Below are 6,592 nucleotides of genomic sequence, written 5' to 3'. Positions count from 1 at the left end.
TTATTTTTTTTTTTTTTTTTTTTTTTTTTTTTAACAACAATCAGGTTTTAATTCACCCTTCTCTGTAGTTTAGAAAGTTGAAGAATTTAATAACTGAAGGAAAAAAAAAAAAAAAGCTACAGTAAGAGGAGAAAAAAATGGTGGTTCGTTTGCGCCTTTCAAGATTCGGATGTAGAAACAAGCCATTCTACAGAGTCATGGCAGCTGATAGCAGATCTCCTAGAGATGGCAAGCATTTGGAAGTTTTGGGCTACTACAATCCCCTCCCTGGTATATCCTTCTACATATATTAACATATATTTTTGAAAATTCGTATGCTTATCTCTCTTTAAGCTAACTGCAGATGGGAATTTCAGGGCCTTTGGTCTACTAATTATTTCTGATTTATCAAATTATGCAGGTCAAGATGACGGTAAAAGAATGGGTCTTAATTTTGACAGAGTGAAGTAAGTGTTCTACAAATCTTAATTCAGATTTCAGTTTGATTTTTCTAGAAATTTTACTGCCTCTAAATTGTCGTATACACTGTTTTTCACCGTGTTTTGATATTTTATCGTTATGAATTGTGAGCTATGTAACGTGATATATGCATTCATCAACTGTAAGTTTGCAAGAGAAACTGCTGTAGTAACTGGAGGATTATGATTGCTTTTTTTGCTTGTCGAAACGTCATGGAATCAATCTATTAGTATGGATTCACGAAGAATTCAAGAAGAAAATTTTGATTTTTTTTTTTTTTTTTTGGTTGGTGCTGATGCAAGGCAATTCCATTCAAGTCATCTTAAATTGTTGTTAACTTGTTGCTGAGGACTTCCAATACGTTTTTCTGTAATTTTATTAGGTAACCGATGAATGACATCTGGATACTTTTTATCCACATTGCTCAGCCAGTTATATGATCCATCAATTTAACAAACTTATCCACCATCAATTTTCCTTTTTATCCTACCTATCATATTTAGGGCCAGTGTGATGTAGATGTTTCGAGAATAGATTTTGTGAAAAGTGATTTTTTTGGAGAATGTGGTTCAAAAGTAGGAAAAAGTTATGGGTCCACGTGCAAAATTATTTTATTAGGAGAATATGTGATTGAAAATGAATTTGAGGATAAAATAAGCTTTAAAGACTCTATATACCAAACGGTGCTTAATATTTAGCAAGAAGAGTTAACCTATGTCTGATTGATTTGCTGTCAGCTCTTCTTATTCTCATAGTGGTTTTGGTTTCCATGACCTGTAGAATCTTTAGTTCTCAATGTTATCTATGTGTAATCCCTCTTTTCCATTCACCTTTCTGTAGCTGCGGGAGGAATATGTTGGTATCAGCCAACTAGCCCAAAATGCATACGCCTATCTTACGAAGTAGTATGTTGTAGTTCACCCAAAGCGTGCAAGGTGCTGTGTCTTTCTTCTTAGCTTATCAGTTATAACAGGAAAAATAAAAGGAAGAGTATTAGAAAAATGGATCACTCATTTCTTTTCCAGGATGAAAATTTTCANTCACGCTACTGTGGAAATTTAACTGCTTGATGATAGAATTGTGGTTCAATTTGAGATGAGACACTTAAAGTGAAGTTGCGATGACCTGGGGATAACTTCGCATAAGAGATGAAGTGACTAATGTTTTGAGGTGATTGGGAAGGACTGCTAGAATTCGGTGAAACCATGTTACAATGAAAATCTTTGAGATATTTTGGAGGATTGCAAATTCTCTGTGATGTCCTAACATTATTTTGAATAGGGATGGGTTGAATGTCATGAGATGTGTCTTCTTGGAATGAGGTAGGTCCGGTAACATGTTCAATGGAATCATTACTGGTATAATGGGAAATGAATGAGGTTGGGACTGGTAGGACTAGGTCAGGAAAGGGATCTGTGAGTTGATTACCTTTAGTAACAGTGTGAAAGGGAAATACAGTTTAATGAAAAACAACATCACGTGACAAGAAAACCTGCTTTGTAATGATATCATAGAGCTTATAGCATTTTACGTCGGGTGGGTATCCCAGAAAAATGCGTATTCTAGCCCAAGGTTGGAACTTGTTTCTCTGTGCAGACAATGTGGAAGCAAATGCAAGACATCCAAACACCCTAAGTGAAGAATAATCAACTAATTTAGTGTGTAGTATTTCATAGGGAGTTTTGTGCTTCAAGAGAGGAGATGGAGTCATGTTGATTAGGAAAGTAGCTGTTAATACATATTCAGACCATAATTCGATTGGGACTCTGATCTGAAAATACAAGGATCTTGCAACATTCAACAGGTGCTAATGTTTTCGTTCCACAATCGAGTTTTGTTGTGGACTTTCTACACAGCTGAACTGGTGCAAAGTCCCCTTTTCAGCAAAGAACTCATTGAATGCTAGTACTAGTGCATTGTCTGATCGAAATACCTTGACCTTGGCATTGAACTGAGTAGTCACCATGTTGAAAAATCTTGGAATAACCTTTGCTGCATCTGACTTATTTGTAACATATAGATCCAAGTGAATCTTGAGCAATCATCAACGAGAGTGAGGAAGAATCTATGTCCCAAGTATGATGGAACTTGATATGGCCCCCAAATATCACAATGTACAAGATCAAATGGGTGATTTGACAGATGATTATTCAAATCAAATGACAACCTTCTTTGTTTAGCAAGTGGACATGTATAACAAGGAACATTTTTATTTAGTGTTGCAACATCACATAGCAATTGATCTTTTAAACTATCCAGTCTTTTGAAAGAAACGTGACCAAGTCTATTATGCCATACATGTACCGAAACATTATTAACAAAAGTGTTTGAAGCTGAATTTAAAAATTTTGCATCAAGAACATATAATCCTTGTAAATGATCACCCTTGCCAATCATCTTCCTGGTTCTGACTTCCTGAATTACGAAATGATCACGAAAAAAGCTGATGGTGAGTTGCGATCTACGAGTTAGAGCATTGACAGATAATAAATTGAACTTGAACTGTGGGACAAACAAGACATCATGCAGAATAATGTTTGAGCTCAACTTGACATCTCCACACGGCCTTACTGGGATTTGTGTGTTATTTGGCAATGTAACGGTAGCATTATCAATAATTCTCATTGATAAAAAAGCACCAGCAATAGAGCACACATGTTTGGTTGCACCTGAATCAACTATTCAAGTGTCGTGTGATGAAAACATAGGATCAACTGTAATGGAATAACATGTACCCGTAGCATATGAAGTGAGGCTGTTATCTTTTTGATCAGTAGTAGTAATGTTTGAACTTGATGCCAAGTGAGTTGACAACATAGACATTAATTGCTGATACTGGTTGGAGTTTAAGTTCTGAATAAAGTTCCCAAGATTTGGCTATTGCTCATGTTCTTTGTCCTCAACCTGATACTTCATTGATGCTGAAAAATGGTTGACAGCATTAGAGTCTGGATTATTTTGAATGTTTTCTCTTGATCTTGTCTTGTAAGCAGGTGGATACCCATGGATCTTGTAACACTTGTCGATGGAGTGACCATGAAAGTTACAATGAGTACAATACAATCTCTCTTTCTTCTTTCCGCTTCCATTATTCCCAAACCTTGAATTAATATTGTGACTAACAGAATAATTTGCTGATTTATTCTTATCAGTTTTAAATGCAACGGTAGTTGTTCCATTCAATTCATTTCCAGCAGATATTTTCCTCTGATTTTCCTCCTGTGTTACTAAGGCAAAAACCTTATTGATTGGAGGCAGTGGATCCATAAGCAATATTTGCCCTCTAGCTTGAGAGAATGAGTCATTTAACCCCATAAGAAATGACATTATGTACTCCATTTAATAGTGATTATTCAATTCTTTTACACCACCACATGTACATTTTCCACAACTACAATTAGGGCGATAATTACTTAACTCTTCCCAGATTGTTTTGAGTTTAGTGAAATAGATGCTTACATTGTTTTGATCTTGAGCCAAATTCATCAATTCTCTCCTCAATTGGAAAATACGTGGCCCATTTTTCTGTTGAAATCTGTCCTTTAAGTCATTCCAGATTTCATATGCAGTTGTTGCATATATCACACTAGCAGATATGTCCTTAGAGATTGAGTTTAAAATCCACGAAATAACCACGCTGTTGTTTCGATTCCATGAACTAACCAGATCAGTAATCGTACCTTCAGGTTTTGTTATGGTTCCATCAACAAAACCAAATTTATTCTTCACTGTTAATGCAATTGTCATCGCTTGACTCCAGGAGGCGTAGTTATCTCCGGTGAGCTGCTGAGATACCAGAATTAATCCTGGACCATCCGAATGATGAAGGAAATAAGGACTTGACGGTTCATCCATGACAGATTTGGTTAGTTGTGACCTTGGATTTGATTGATTTTCAGGTTGCATTGAATCCATATGATAATGAAATCAATTAATGGATCAATTGATTCTGCAAAAAAAAAAAAAAAAATGATAGAGATTAATTGATCAACAGATCAGGTAAATTTTTGAATTTGTGAAGAAGACGGAAGAACGTGGTCAGGTAGCTCTGATACTATATTGGAGTTGAAATGAAATGATATGCATTTAGAAAACTGACTTTCAAACTGAAATACAAGAAGGCTATATAAATAGCATACGGGAAAGGACCACGAGTCCAGCTGTTTTAACTAACTCTAACTAAACTAACTTTCCAACTGATTGACTAACCAACTAACTGATTTTATATACAGGTTTTATATCTATATTTGCAGCTCTTGTTTGTTCTGATTGTGATTTTAGTATGCAGCGGAAATAAGGATAGATTCTATCAAGACCGGATCAGTTCAGTAATAAGAACAGAACAAAGTACATTTTGAGAGAAACTTTTTTTTTATATATGAATTATTTGATTTGAGTACATGACAAACCTATTTATAGGATAGCATAAGACTACTAAGAGTCACACAATTACGAAGAATAATAATGACTAATAATGATGGTGAATGCATCCATCTCTTCATCTTCCTCTCCAACACTCTTCATCTTCCTCTTTAACACTCTTCATATTTCATCATGTGGAGAAAACCAAAAGTCTTCAATAATCAACATTCTCCTCCTTGAAGCTTTTGGGTAAAACTCCAAACTTCAATCTTAAGTCTTCAAACCTGGATTTGGGCAATGCTTTAGTGAACATATGTGCAATTTGAGATTCACCTGGACAATATTGAAGATGAACTTCTCCTTCTTTCTCAGTTTGTCTGATAGCATGGAACTTCACTTTAATATGCTTGGTTCTTCTATGATCAACTGCATTCTTTGCAACAGCAATAGCTGATTGATTATTCACCATGATAGTTGTAAGATCATTTTGACTTTTCGCAAGATCATTAAGAATTTTCCTCAACCAAACGGCATGATTTACAGCTGATGATGCTGCAATATATTCAGCTTCTGCTGTGGATTGTGCCACTTCTTGCTTCTTTGAATTCCAACAGAATGCTCCCGAACCAAGTGTAAATAGATAACCGCTCGTGCTCTTCATATCATCCACGGAACCTGCCCAATCACTATCTGAATATCCAATCAAATTTGAGCCAACTCCTCCAGCAAAATAGATGCCATGATTTATTGTTCCTTTGATATACCTAAGGACCCTTTTGGCAACTCCAAAATGTGTTTGTGATGGCTTACTCATGAATCTAGAAAGTAAGCTTGCCGCAAACATCAAATCTGGTCTTGTTGCTGTCAAGTACAGTAAACTTCCAACAAAACTCCTTTATTCCTTCTCATTGATTGGCTGGTCTCCATCTTCTTTGGATAATTGTGTTCAACGCAACTGGTGTATCAACTGGTTTACACTGCTGCATCTTGAACCTCTTCAAGATATCACTTGCATATTTCTTTTGTGAAATGAAAATACCATTTTCTGTTTGCTCAACCTCAATGCCCAAAAAATACTTCATCTCTCCAAGATTTGTCATCTCAAATTCTTCCTTCAATTTATCAGCAAACAAATCAATTTGCTTTTTACTGTTTCCTGTGATGAGTAAATCATCCACATACATGGATAGAATCAAGATATCAGAATTTTCATCACTCTTCACATAAAGAGTATGTTCATTTTCACTCCTCCTGAATCCTTTAGCGCATAGATAACCATCTATTTTGCTGTACCAAGCTCTTGGCGCCTGTTTCAAACCATACAAGGCCTTTTTCAGCTTGCATACATGATCAGGATAGATTCTAGACTGGAAACCTTCAGGTTGTTCAACAAAAACATCCTCCTCCAATTCACCATTGAGAAATGCGGATTTTATATCCAACTGATGTATCTTCCACTTCTTTTGTGCTGCTAGTGCAATTATTATCTTATGGTGTCAAACCTTACAACCGGTGCAAAGGTCTCAAAATAATCAACACCACTTTCTTGTGCAAATCCTCTAGCAACTAACCTTGCTTTGTATTTGTTCACTGTGCCATTTGGATTCATTTTTGCCTTGTAAATCCACTTCACCCCAATCACTTTTCTTTCATCAAGACGAGGTGCCAATTCCCAAGTCTGATTTTTATGAATCATCTCCATTTCAGTTTCCATTGCATCAACCCATTCAGAATTTGTTGTGCCTCTTCATAACTGCTGGGTTCAACCACT

The sequence above is a fragment of the Olea europaea genome, chromosome 2 (assembly GCF_002742605.1).
Source record: "Olea europaea var. sylvestris chromosome 2, O_europaea_v1, whole genome shotgun sequence".
Taxonomy (NCBI): domain Eukaryota; kingdom Viridiplantae; phylum Streptophyta; class Magnoliopsida; order Lamiales; family Oleaceae; genus Olea; species Olea europaea.
This window is presented reverse-complemented; position numbering follows the sequence as displayed.